General features: G+C 36.2%; 1 protein-coding gene across 2 annotated transcripts in view; it reads left to right on the forward strand.

The window, feature by feature from the left end:
* The window catches only part of Slc39a10 (solute carrier family 39 member 10), a 141,871-nt gene that overhangs the window by 45,057 nt on the left and 82,037 nt on the right, over window positions 1–14,777 (forward strand). The gene's annotated exons all lie outside the window — the stretch shown is intronic.

The raw sequence follows: 14,777 nt of genomic DNA on the forward strand, positions 1-14,777 counted from the left end.
ATTGATGATTCTTTGAGGACAGAAGACATCAAGAGAGGGAGGAGAAAACCAGGGGATTCTGAGATTATTTTTTTTAATAGAACAATTACCTATAATCATAAACCCAATGATCAACTTAATGGGCAAAGGAACTAGCCTCGGTGCCTTATGAATGTTTTCCTGTGAACTTTTCATAAACATCCTATAAGGTAAGGCGTATTTCACAGTTAAAAATGCTCAGGCCCAAATATTTAAATAATTTTCTCTACTTAGGAAGTGATGGTGCTAGGATTCAAATGCTAATCTGGTTCCAAGTTGGAATCCTTTTTATTATAGCACATTGCCTCTTACTGTGGTGTACTGCTTTAGAAAATGAGCAGTTTAGGTACCCCTTTTTCCTTCAAGCATTCCAACACTCTCAGAAGTGTTTTGGGTTAAGTGCACCTACTGAAGTGAATATTTTCAGAGCAAGGCCAAAGGAACATAATAACTAGATGTCAATACCCAAACTGTTACTAGTCAACTGTGACTTGTAGGCAGAAGTAAAGGTAATAATCTCTTGAGGGCAGGGTGTTTAGACAGAACTTAAGTATTTGAAAGGAAAAGTATAGTTAAAGTGATGGAGTGATTTTTGAGTAAATGACACATGAAAGTTTGGACATCATTGATATCTGGGCTTGAAGAAGAGCAAAAAGAGCAGCAGTGGTGATCACACAGATAGGATCACCAAAACAGTGATTAACCAGGCGAAGTCAGCTAAGCCTAGAACCAATGTTTGAAAGAGGTACGAGAAACGGAAGGGTAAAAGTTTGTAGTTAAATGAATGATCCCTTTAATGTAGAATTTGAGATCCATTTAATCAAAAGTTCTACTGTATTTAAGAATGTTCTATAAATTATCCAAGGGCAGCCAGGAGCAGTGGCGCACACCTGTAATCTCAATGCTGGGAGGCTAAGGCAGGAGGATTGTGAGTTCAAAGCCAGCCTTGGCAATGTAGCAAGGCCCTAAGAAACTCAGAGAGGCCCTGTCTCAAAATAAAAAATAAAATGGGCTGGGGATGTGGCTCAGTGGTTATGTACCTCTGGGTTCAATTCCCAGTAACCACCCCCCCCCAAAAAAAAAATATCTAAGGGCATGTATTTTTTCATTACATTTCATGATATTATTGGTTTTGAGTGTGTTATTCCTTTTGGTGGGGAGAAGAGCAGTGCTGGGGATTGAATCCAGGGCCTTGTACTAAGTTACATTCCCAACCCTTGAGTATATGATTCTATTAACAACAGAATTTTCCCCCATGTATAATATTTAAATATTAATACTTCTATTTTAAGTTTCATTTAGAATGGCTTTATGATTTGGTTTTTATAAGAATGTGGAATCTCCCTCTCTCTTACCACTCCTGTTTTACTCAGTGTTATATAATTTATTATAAATACATCGTTAATGATATATTCTTGCAACAGAAGTAAGTTAATCCTTTTGGGCCTTGGTATATGTTTCTAAAAATGAAGAATATCGTGTTAAACCAAATACATACTACGAAACAAATATCTAGTTTCTACTTAAAGTTTTAAGAGGGTAATTTTTACTTTGGCTCTAAAACTAAAAGTTTGAGGCAACTCACTTAGCTCTCAAACAGACATTTGTTCCAGAAAACATTTTTGACCTCATAAAATATCTTATTTTCAGTTTTTGTTTTTTTGTAATGTAGAGGGTTGAACCCATGCTTCATATGGTCAGCCCTCAGTCTGCAATTAAGCTACACTCTCAGCTCCTCATATTTAAGTGAGACAAAATATCTACATTATCTTATATACTTTTATTTTTATTATTCTTTTTTTTCCTCAGTAACTTGCTTTCTTTTTTTCTTTCTTTTTTTTTGGTACTGGGAATTGAACTCAGGGGCACTCAACCACTCAACCACATCCCCAGCCCTATTTTGTATTTTATTTAGAAACAGGCTTTCACTGAGTTGCTAAGTACCTCGCCATTGCTGAGGCTGGCTTTGAACCCACGCTCCTCCTGTCTCAGCCTCTGGAGCCTCTGGGATTATGGATGTGTACCATTGCACCTGGCAGTAACTTGCTTTTTTAATCCTCTGAAAATGAAAGAGCCTAAATATATTATGAATATACGTATCACACTGCAGAAGTAATGTATCAGTAAAGATGTTTTGGTCACACACACACACTTCTTTGGCATATGATTTGGGAAAGATTGGTTCAAGGATTCCATAGTTAAAGTAAAGGCATTATTATTTCCTAAAAATATGTGCTCTGGAAAAAAATAAAGGAGAGAGATCATTCACAAGTCAAAATCTTGGCCCATTCAGTTGAATCCACATATAAAGGAAGGTCTGCTGTTTCCATATATGAAAGATATAAGATGTGCTGACTTTCTATGCAGGAGAAGGCCAAGGTGAACATTTCACTCATAAATTATAGAATTGCAAAAAGCTAATTTTAAGAGGTTGATAACCTATATTTGAGAATAGCCATTGTCTTTGTCCAGTAAAGCATTAAAGGTTTAAAGCTTTTTTTTTTTATTAGTTGCTAATGACAATACAATGATCTTGACATATCATACATTTGATTCAAATGGGGTATGAATTCTCATTTTTCCACATGTACAGGTTGCAGGATCACATTGGTTATATGGCCACGTATATACATATAGCAACATTAGTGTCTATTTTATTTTGCTGCCCTATCCCCCCTCCCCTCTCTTCCCCTCCCATCACTTCTCTACCCAATCTACTGTGACACATTTCTCTCTCTCTCTCTTTTTTTTCCTTCCCCCTCACATCATCATACATGTATCTTGTATAACGATGAGGGTCTCCTTCCATCTTTGCAATTCCCATTCTCCCTCCCATTCCCTCCCACCTCTCTTCCCTATTTAGTAGTAATCTTCTTGAAATTTTATTCTAATTAGTTAAAGGATTACATCTTCACCATGCTCCATCTTCATCCACAATCCATTTATTAAGAACCTACGTTGTGCAAGGCATTGGGATGGGAGATGAGCCAGAAGAATACATACTCAAGGAAAGATTTTCCCCATCCTAGATTGCTTAGTGGACACCATCAAGGCAGTGATATCAAAAATTGAAGAAGACTCAGTGATGATGAACTTGACCAGATTTTATTAGCAAAATAATCTGTAGTGGGCTGAAGATATAGCTCAGTGGTAGAGTGCTTGCCAAGCATGCTAGAAACCCTGGGTTTGACACCTGGTGCCCCAGAAACAAACAAAAATCTGTGGAGCAGGGCGCAGTGGCACATTCCTGTAATCCTAACAACTCAGGAAGCTGAGGCAGAAGGATTGCAAATTCAAAGCCAGCCTCAGCAACTTAGCAAGACCCTAAGAAATTTAGAAAAACCCTGCCTCAAAATACAAAAGAAAAAGGGCTGGGAATGTGATTCAGTGGTTAAGCACTCCTGGGTTCAATCCTTGATACAAAAACAAACCAACCAACCAAACAAACAAAAACATTTGGAAAAGCTCTTTAATCTGCATGTAAGTTTTACATTTTGCAATTCATAAGTTAGTACTTTGATTTTATTTGAACAATAGATGAGGAATCACAATTTTTTTCAGAACTTCAGATCCCTTCTAAATACAGTCCTTCCTTGTTTTTTTTATTTTTTTTAAGAATTTTTAATATTTATTTTTTAGTTTTCGGTGGACACAACATCTTTGTATGTGGTGCTGAGGATCGAACCTGGGCCACACGCATGCCAGGCGAGCGCGCTACCGCTTGAGCCACATCCCTAGCCCCTTCCTTGTTTTTTTAATCTTGGGGAGATTAAAAGCCTCTGAGATTTTCTTCTGTTCTATACTCTCTCCCCACTGGCCAGTCCCCTGCTTAGAGACAGAAGTCTTATGATCAGAAACCCTAAAAACTTTAGGTTCTTCTTAGAATAAGAAGACTTCACTCAACTTGATATAGTGGGACATGATAGCAATGAATAGAATGGTCTGACAATATATAATATAATATTATATATATATGCCACTTTCCAGTATACCTCTTCTTTCTCAATAGCTTTGTTCCCAAAGCTTTGTGATAAAAGTGATAAACACAATTTTCATCAGACACATAAATGAAAAATAATGCAAATACTTTTTTCTTGGTTGCAAGATTTGTATTACTAACGTGACTTTTATAATTCTGTGGAAATGAGAGTAGAATAGTCTTCTTTAAAAAACCAAACACATCTTTAGATTTTAGGGAAGACTTTAGGGATTCCTCTTGAAGAGTATGGACTATGGTTACAGTCAGCTGGAAAGAATCTGTGCAAGGTGCAGATAAGAGTGAAGAGAATGTCAGGTAAAATATCATCAATGGGTAATAATTTGCCTGAGCAAATTTTCCCTAAAGATCTGATTTTTCTATGTAGATTTACTCATCTGTATCCCAGACCCACAAACTGGCTGGCAAGTTTTATTGGCAGGAAAATTGATAAATAGCTGTAGCCTGGAGATAGAGTTTCTCTCCTTGCACATAACTGTCTTCCTATGTCCCTTGGCTATTTTTAATCTCAAAGCATTAATCTGTGTTTCTTGGGGAAAATATATTCATGATAATGCTTCAGTAAATTCTCAACAGCTGAAAGATTTACCTTAAAATTGTATTTTAAAACATTACTTTCTGTATTAATGAAAGGTTTACTTATTACCTAAGAGGTGATCTACATCAGGAGGTTTTAACCAGTCATATGCCTAAGTTCCAATTTGCTCTAATGACTTTGGAGAGTTTATTCCTGAGGACTCTGTCAAGAGATTTTGAAGCAGTAGGTCTAGAAATCTGTATTAGAACAAAACAACCCACTCACCCAGTGACTCACACCCACATCAGCAATTTAGACAAAATAGACACAGCTTCAATTATCATCCATTCTTCCATTTTAAAATGGAGTAAACATGAAGATACTTATTTAAATAAATGCCAAATGTATGCTATTCCACGTTACCAGAGGCTTGGTGATGTGATTTGAGCAGCAACAGCTTCCCACCATTAGCAGCACACCATAAAAACAATTATATTACCTGAATTAACATACACCAAAAAGTAGCTCAAAAATGAAGAGAGACTTCTAAGGACCTTCCAGTTCTAACATGTTATGTGTGTTTTATTAACCCACAACTAGAAATTTTCTTGTAATATAGGAAATGAGGAAAGGAAGGAATTGGAAACAAGGCAGATAAACCTGAGGGAAGGAAGATATATGTATAGTGTACTGATGAATGACCAGGTGCGGGGCTGAGAATCTGTAAATACTGAAGGGCATCAAAAATCCACTGGAAAAGAAAAAGAATTGCAAAGATGAGGGGATTGCTCTTGAAATTCAACTTTGCTAACCTCATACTGACTAAGTCCTCTGTGGAAGAGCTCTCTCTATGAAGACATTAAAATATATTTTAGAAACAGACCTCTGGTAAGACATATTTACAAAAATGGGCATTTTGAGTAGGATCAACAAAATGCCAATAAAATTGGTGTCATTCTAACTTGCTTGCCAAAGCCATAATTAAGGTATACATAGATGTTATAATGTTGTAATTAAAATACACACTGAAACACTAAATCTTTATAGACATTCATAATACATAAGAGAACCAGGAGAGAGAGAAACACGTTCCCTCCAATGTAAGAGTGTGTAAGTAAACACTTGTAGGGCTGATGAATTGTCTGGATTTGGAACACACAAAAAAGTCTCTGTAAACATTCATACATCACAGACCCTCCATGGAGGAAAGTAGTAAACTAAAATGCTTGAATTCTTTGTTGTTTACCTTCTTTTTTCTTATGCTGGGGCTTGAATCCAGGGTCTGGTGAATGCCAGGCATGCATTCTACTATTGAGCTGTACTCCCAGACTTATTTCTTACTAATATAATTTTTTGTTCCCGTAGAAAAGGTCAAGATAAATAACTGGTTAATATTTTAAACTGTTACATTTGTTAATAACTGTTAAATTGCTAGTACCACATTAGTAGGCTCATATCAACCAGGGTCCACATCTACTCTAGTTCATTACTCAATACTTATGTAATATTAATTATGTATACTTAATACTTACTTGATATTAATTATGTATCCAGCACTGCACTAGTCAGTAGGGATACAGATTGAAACAAAAAGCTTCTGCCCTCATGAAAATGCACATTTCTGGTAGACAGACAAAAACAAAATAGCCACAAATAATTAATTACAACTTGTGATAGGTAGAAATTTGAAGAAAAAAACTAAGGGCTTATGCTAGTGAGTGTGATCTAATTTAGACTAAGGGGTCAGGGAATTTCTTTCAACAACAACAACAAAAAGCCAAGACCTAAAAATAGAAGAAGTTAGCCTACTGAAAATAGAGGTAATTCCTCGAGTTTTCTAGGCAGAGTTCCTGAGTCTACTTTCCATGTTGTTAAATGATTCCTAAGCAATTTTATCCAGTCCTGTGGCTTCAAGTATCATCTAAATGCTGACAAAGACAATTTTCTTTCTTTCTTTTTATTTTAATCTGACTCAGATTTCTCTTTGGTGGAGCTTGACCTGAATATTCTGTTGCCCACTCATATCTCCAAAGAGATGCCCCTTATGTACCTCAAACTGGAAAACATCTCAAACTATTAAATCTTCATTTCCCACCTTCACCTCCCTGTGTCCTCCTCCTCGTCGTTGTCATCGTCGTCGTCGTCGTCGTCCTCCTCCTCCTCCTCCTCCTCCTCTTCTTCCTTCTTTTAATGAATTTAGTGCTGGCATAGTTAGGCCTGTCTAGTCACCTTGAAATCATATAAAACTGTATTTTATTTGTGGTTCTGGAGATTGAAACCAGGGCCCGATGTACGCCAGGCAAGCACTGTATACTACTGAGCTATACCTCCAGCCCCAGTCGTCTCTCATTTAGTAAAAGATAATTCTAGTCATAGTGTACAGCCACACTCATTTAATCTATAGCCAACTCGTACCAATTCTACCTCCAAGATATATCTCAAGTTTGTCTACCTTTCTTGCCACTGCGTCTACACCAGAATTTTCCCCTTGGATTACCGTAATGGCATCAGTAAATACACCCAACCTCACTATTTGAATACAACCACAGTTAGGAACCCACTGACTGAGCATATCACCTAATATTTTCCAGCATGTGTCATGGTAAGAGCTCTGCACATATACGAATGACTCAGCAAAATTCCTTTTCTGTTGGCTAATGAAGCTATCAACAGCTCAAAATTAATTTTTTCCTTGTGACACCTAAATGAAAGGGACAATTTGGAGAAGAAATATTTCCACACTACTGCTGGATTGAATCAGTTATTTTACTTGACATTTATATTTAAAATGTTAAATTGAATCTGATTACAAAGCACCCAACATAACTTACCTTAAGCTGCATAGCTGTTGAAAACAAAACAAAACAAAACAAAAAACCCTACTATTTACAATACCCTCAAAATACAACATTGCTTAAGAGTTTTGCAGTGCTGGGGATTGAACCCAGAACTTTGCACATGTTAGGCAAGCACTCTGCCATTAAGCTACATCCCCAGCCCAATTATCATTGTTATTATTGGGAGGAGGAGTAGAAGTAGTAATGCCTTGATAAGTTACTGAGTTTAGCTTTAAACCTGTCATCCTCCTGCCTCAGCCTCCTGAGTCACTAGGGTTATGGACATGTGCCACCATACTCAGCCCAATAACTTATTTTTTGATGACACCAAATTGTAGGTGCAATTGTACCTTGAATCGTTTAACCATAATTAATTTAAAAGTTGCTGATAATCTGCCTTGTATTCTGTTACTGCTTCAAGATGCTCCAAAAAAAAAAAAAACATGCTATTAAATGGAAATATATTAATCCTTGATGGATATTTAAAGTTATTTCTGAAAAATATCCTTGAATGCAATCTCAATTTGTAATTAAGAATATTTATGTCCATTTGCAACAGAGATGTGGGGACAATATTGACTTTACTATAAGATCAGTTTTATTCTATTCTAAGGGAGAAAGCAATGCAAATTTTATGGATATAGTTATTATTAATCAAAGCTAAAGAAACTAGAATGTATTTATGACACAGGATGGAAAACTTCACTCAATGCACAATTACGACTATATATATGACCACTTAATGTCTTTAGAGAGTATACTGAAACTACTCCATCATGGGATGACTGTAACTCTTAATTTGGATAATTTTCATTGTAGAGGCTCTTTGTTGAAGGATATTAGAAATTTGTATTTTTCATATTTGTTTTGATATTAAAGAAATTTCATCATTCTTTTGATTTGATACAAGCTACTTCTAAAGAAGTTCATGGTTCTGCTCTTTCCATGCAACCAGGGTAGAGGCGCACACATGTAGTCCCAGCTACTTGGGAAGCTGAAGCAGGAGGATCACTTGAGCCCAAGAATTCAAGACTGGTTTGGGCAACATAGTGAGACTCCCCCTCCACCCCGCCCCCACAACATTTTCCATGAAGTTGCACTTGAGTGATCTGACTTGAGTGATAATGTCAAATATGAAGCATGTTCCTGAGCTCTCCTACTTCATCTTAGACAATTCCAATACTGGAATCTGCTAATGTGAATTAAAATTATTGGTTCCATCTATTCCTTCTAGAGTCTAGACCCAAGTTCACCTGAGAATTTGGTCTCTTTTTCTGCTGATAAAGAGAGAACATTACTTTATTTTGAAATCTCTTGAATAATTAATTTTGATGTAACAACATCAATACATTCCAAAGAACAAGTTACAATCTGTAAGTACTTCAATGATACTTAACATATGAGCTTAAAACATATTATTGTCCTTCAATTTTAGAATTATTCTTCATTAGAGGAGTTGAAAGTTGTTTTTTTTTAATAGATAGAGGTTGCTATTTTCCTAAAACCATTCCTCATAATGTGAACTTGATTCTCCTTGTAGAAACAGGAACGCAGATCTTTTTTTTATTCTAATTTGTTATACATGACAACAGAATGCGATTCAATTTATAGTACACATATAGGGCACAATTTTTCATGTCTCTGGTTGTACACAAAGTAGAGTCACACCATTTGTGTCTTCATACATGTACTTAGGGTGATGATGTCCATCTCATTCCACTGTCTTTCGTACCCCCATTCCCCTCCCTTCTTTCTCCAGGAACTCAGATCTTGAAAAGTGCAAATAGGTGTGAGCCATCTCTCCTTTTCCATTGACACATAAAGGGCAAGTGGATAGGAGGTTAAAAAATAATTTTTTCTATCTATAAGACCAATTTTTTCCCTTTGTATTTCTCTGATTTAAGCATTTTATTTTCTGAATCTCATAGTCTGATAGTTTAAAGGTAAAAATATAAAATGGATTAGAAACCTTCAAACCTGCATCAAAAGACTGGCCTAATTTATTTTGTAAAGAACTTCTTAATTTAACTTAACTCACAAATATACTTTTTTTTTCCATTCTTTTACTCATGACCATGTCTTGGTGGCAGGACATTAATTGTATTATCACAGAATAACAAATACTTTTCTATTGATGTTCTATAGAGTCTGTGATTTGATTTCTTGACACAGGTTTTTGCCTGTGAATACCTAGTTACTCTCTGATCCGGATTCTTCTATAATGGAGGAATATTTTCAGTCTCCAAATTCTTGATGTTACATTCTCATCCCCTTAAGTATTCTTATTGTGTTTTCATTAAATTTAATTTTATCTCATTTATTAGACTTGTCTCCTTATTAGCCATATGTTCTAGTTGTTTGTTCAACTTGGTGTGCCTCTTCCTTCTAGTTACCGTGCCTTGTTGAACTGTTTGTCATCATTTTATTTTTCACGTTCCTTTTGGAGAGTTTAAAAGGTACCAAACACTGATTCTTGCCAGCAACCTGTACAGATGAGATGAACTGGGTTTAAAACAGCTGGCTGCAACATTAAGCTAAGAAAATGGTGAAAAAGCACAGGACTTAGAAGTAATTTTCATGTTGAGGGCGGGACCACTCTTTGACCTTAAGGGCCAGCTTCCATGCTGGAAAAGGAGCGCTGGAAAGAGAACGTGCACCCGGAATCTCTTTATTTTTATAGAAGGACACACAAAGGAGTTTTGATGAAATGTTCTTTACCAAATAAGGCAGGGGATAAGGTTTCAAGGATGGAATCTTGCTTGGTGATGTCTTCTGGTCAGCAGATTGATTGACATCTTGGCAAGTTACACCCATCTCAGGTGCTGTGTGGGATCACAGGCAGAGCTAAAGGAAAGGTGCACTTGCATTGCGCAGCCCAATCAGCGTGCAATGCCAGACCAGTCCCCTCACATGGCTACTATGTGCATAGTTCACACACAGCCCATGGATAGCTCATGACACTGATGATCAGTCTCATGGGCTCAGGAAGTAGGAAAAATTCTAAAGATGCTTTCAACTTCAAGGGACAGAAAACCCATCTGTAAGTCAGTAAAATATTAGGCAAAGATAGGGCACTTCCAGAGTTGAATAATTCAATGATTCAGCACTGATATCACAGATGTTTTCCATCTTGAATTTTATGCAATTCAATGTGTCATCCTTTTGGATGAGTTATTTCAGTGTTTCACTTAGATGACATAGTCCTTAGACAGAAATGGGACATTCCTGTTTCCACCTTTCCCAGAGGCCCTATTGACTTATTGGCCAGAATGGTACCATATATCTTTTTTAGAATTAACTGGTAACTAAGATAGAATATTACATAAGCTTAATCCAGCACTGGTCCATACAATCTGGGGGCTGTGACCTCCTTTTAGGAATCTAAAATCATTATTTTTCCTAGTAATGCTAAGATAGTACATGTCTTTTCCCATGTACTGAAAACACAGAAGTAGCGATGGTGGCTAGCTCTGCCAGTAGTTTAACACCAATTGAAGGAGAGGCACCAAAAGGTACAGCAGTGGTATTCTTCACTGCCAGGAACTCATATGAAGTTTTACCTTTTGACTGGTTTTTTACCTGGTAAATGCCGAAGTGCTTTAGTTATCTCTGTTTCAGTATACCTGGTGTCATTGTTTGGATTTTGAGCTGAAATGTCCACTTTTTTCATGAAACTTTTATTTTTGTTTTTGTTTTTTACCCAAAAGACTGACAAATGATATGGTTATTTGGACTTGGATATTTTGCAGACTTTTTCTTGAAAGTGAACAAAGTTAGCCTGTCATTTCAAGGAAAACAACTGACAGTATTTGTTGCAAATGATAAAATTCAAGCTTTCAGATGAAAATTAAGATGTTGGAGAACTTGTATCCACCACTGTGAGCTTGACAGCTTTATAAGACTTAAAAGAGTTTTCTGATGAGATGATGAGTTTGGTGGTGATATTAACACAAGTGGTTTATTTACTTTTTTAACATGATATGGTGAAGTATGCCATCTTTGGAAAGTTCTGTGTATCTAACTGAACCAATATTTTCCCAATGACTGACGGTTAATACAAATTCATGCATAGGTAAAATGATCCATTTTAAAGAGCAAAATAGACCAAAAAATTAAGAATAACATAGTACAAAATTTCACTGATCTATTCCATGTTCTACATTGCAAATAACCAACAAGAAACTTTTTTTTTTCAGTTTTAGTGTAGTATCAAAGAAGAATATCCAAAATTATCTGGAAAAAAATTAAAATATTTCTTCACTTCAACTATGTATTTGTATGAGACTGGATTTTTCTCCCTATTTCTCTGTTTCTCTCTGAGAAAGAGATCAAAACAACAGATTGAGACCAAAACAACATATTGGATACAGAATCAGATAATGAGAATCCATGTCTTCAATTAAAAAGACAAATAATTTTTCTTATTTTGAAAACCATAGTTATTTTTCTTAAAATTTATTCATAAAATACATAATGAGTTGGTTATTTTTATTTTTAAATCGAGTATTTTTAAATGATCTGATTTTTAGTTTCTAAAATGGTAAATATTGATGGATATGACTCACATAACCAAATCCACTTTATAGTCCTCAGCAGTCTTGAAGAATGTGTCCTGAAACCAGAATGTTTGAGAACTACCTAGTTTAGACTAATTAAAGATATGCCATTTGGAGCTTGGCTTTGGCCTTCCCCATGGACATAATTTTCTGTTGTCTCAATAAAATCAGGACTCTTTGGCTAAGAAAAAGCAGGAGGGGTGGCAAATGGCTTGGTGTAACAACAATCATCTGCCACAGCTGAAGTGAAGGAGAATTTTTCCAGCACCATTTGGCAATCAATAAGCTTGTGGGATCTTTGGGAAATGTTGGCAAAGTCTCAGATCTCAGGAACAAAGAAGACTTCACATGCCAAGCTCTCCTGTATTACCAGATTCTAGAAGACTTCCTTTAAAAGATGCACTTAGAAAGTGGACGGGGTAGTTAGTTGTCTTTGATGCCTGTTGGGAATTAACCTGTCTTTGGTCGGGCTCTCAAAAGCAATGATGATTTTTCTCCTAGGTTGCAGGAGTTTTGATAAATGATAAAATTCACACTTTGAAATGATAAAATTCAAGCTTTCTTTCCCAGGGAGCACAACACACTGAGATTCCATACACCTGCCTCTGTACTGTACCAGCTGTAGGTCCCAACTATACCTGGATTCACCTCCAGGCGCCACAAGTCAGCCAAGGTTGTTTTGTGTGATGAATTGGCAATTATTCAAGAAAATTATTATAATGACTATAAAGGGAACAGACAGAAGTAGACTTAAACAATATCTGTATGAGATCAGAGAGAGTAATAGTGGTAAAGAAAACAGAGATATGTAAGGACCCTGTGGGGACACAATAGGAGCTATAGGATTAAGGTCTAAAACAAGGACTTCTCCTTTAAACATGTTGAATTTAATATCCCTAGAGGTCTATAGCATCCACTAGGTAGTTGGAAATATGGTCTGACCTTTAAAAGAGAGATTGGGTTTAGAATGCAGATTTTTGTAATGTTCAATATAAAGGACATAGTTGAAGCTGTAGATATGTTTCCACCTGAGAGATAATCTGAAGTGATAAGGCAGTCTCAGGTATTTAGGAAAAGGAGATTGGAAAAATGAATTAAGCAGAACCAGAACATTTTATTGAAGATGTTAAAAAGAGAGAATCCACAAGGAGAATGTCATCTTACAATGCAGGAAGAAAATTGTGAAAGTTAGTAAGACTTGACAAGTAAAAAGTCAATGACGACTTTTAAAGAGTAAACTACTTTGTAAAACTGTTTTAGAACAGTTTTAGATTTATAGAAAAATTGCTAAGATAGCATAGAGAGTTTCTACTTTCCTCACACATGGTTTACTATTATTAACTTTTTACATTAGTTTATTTGCCATGACTATAAACCAACATGGAATTTTTTCGGTTTGTTTTTGTTTTTGTTTTGAGACAGGGTCTTGCTGTATTGCTCAGATTGGCCTGGAACTCCTGGGATCAAGTGATCCTCCACCTCAGTCTCCCTAGAAGCTGGGATTGCAGACATATGCCATTATGTCTGGTTCTTCTTTATAAGCTTTTATTAACTAAAGTCCATAGTTTTTTTAAAAAAAATTTTTTTATGGGGGAGGGTACTGGGGATTCAACTCAGGAGCACACACTTGGCCAGTGAGCCACATCTCCAGCCCTATTTTTTTTTATTTAGAAACAGGGTCTCAGTGAGTTGCTTAGCTCCTCACTCTTGTTGAAGCTGGCTTTGAACTCAAGAGCCTCCTGAGCCACTTGGATTACAGATGTGCGCTACCACATCCAGCCATAGTTTTTAATCTAATTTCTTTTTTGTGTTCCAGAATCCCATCCAAATTACCCTATTTCCTTTAGTCATCATGCCTCAACCTCTTGGTTTTAACAGCTTCTCAAATTTTCATTATTTTTTGATATTGACAGTTTGAGAAGTACTGGTCAGATATTTTGTAGAAAGGCCCTGATATTCTTTTCATGATTAGTCTTGGGTTATGGGTTTTGGTGAGGAAGACCACAGAGGAACAGTGTCATTTTCGTGTGTGTGTGTGTGTGTGTGTGTGTGTGTGTGTGTGTGTGTGTGTTGCTGGGGATCAAACCAGGACCTCTTGTGTGTGAAGTATGTGCTCTACCACTGGGCCTCACCCACAGCCTGAGGTGCTGTTTTCATCACATGCTATCAGACCATATTTTTTAAAAGGAAGTCTGCATGCATAGCCCATACTTAAGTGACTGGGAAGCTATGCTCTTGCTCTTCAAGGATGAAAAAAATCTACATAAATTATTTGAAATGCTTCCACATGGAATATTTTCCACAGTCTGTTCTTCCTCATTTATTAGTTTATTTTAATCATTTGTTTCTATCAGTATGGATGAATCAATATTTATTTTAAACTCAGGTTATAATCCAAAATGATATCTTATTTTCTTGCTCACATTGTTCCAGGTTTGGGCTCTCTGTCTCTCCAATCCTGTGTCTCTTACACACCTTCATTCAATGATGACTTTTTAGTGAGCCATTTCTCCTCAGGGGGTAAACAAAGGTATGACAGTGAATGAAGAAGTAACCAAGTATGAACAGTATGCCTCTTAAAATTTCTATCTCATGAGACTTAGGAATGAAAATCAGCATTGTCTGTTCTTACTGCTTTTTATTTGGCGTACACTAATTAAAAAAAAAAAAAAAAACCAGGGAGTAACATGGTAAACGTTAATTACAATGTGAGAATGCCAGAATACTTTTTGATGTACTCAAAACTTTTCTATGAATGCCAACAGTGCAGGATTATATGATTTGATTTTAGGTCTCATTTAAATTCCTGCAAAGACTTGATCTTTAGAAATGATATAAAAATGTTGTCCAAT

The sequence above is a fragment of the Marmota monax genome, unplaced genomic scaffold (genome assembly GCF_021218885.2).
Source record: "Marmota monax isolate L192 unplaced genomic scaffold, Marmota_monax_Labrador192_F-V1.1 WCK01_AAM20220418_F8-fsc00007, whole genome shotgun sequence".
Classification (NCBI taxonomy): Eukaryota; Metazoa; Chordata; class Mammalia; order Rodentia; family Sciuridae; genus Marmota; species Marmota monax.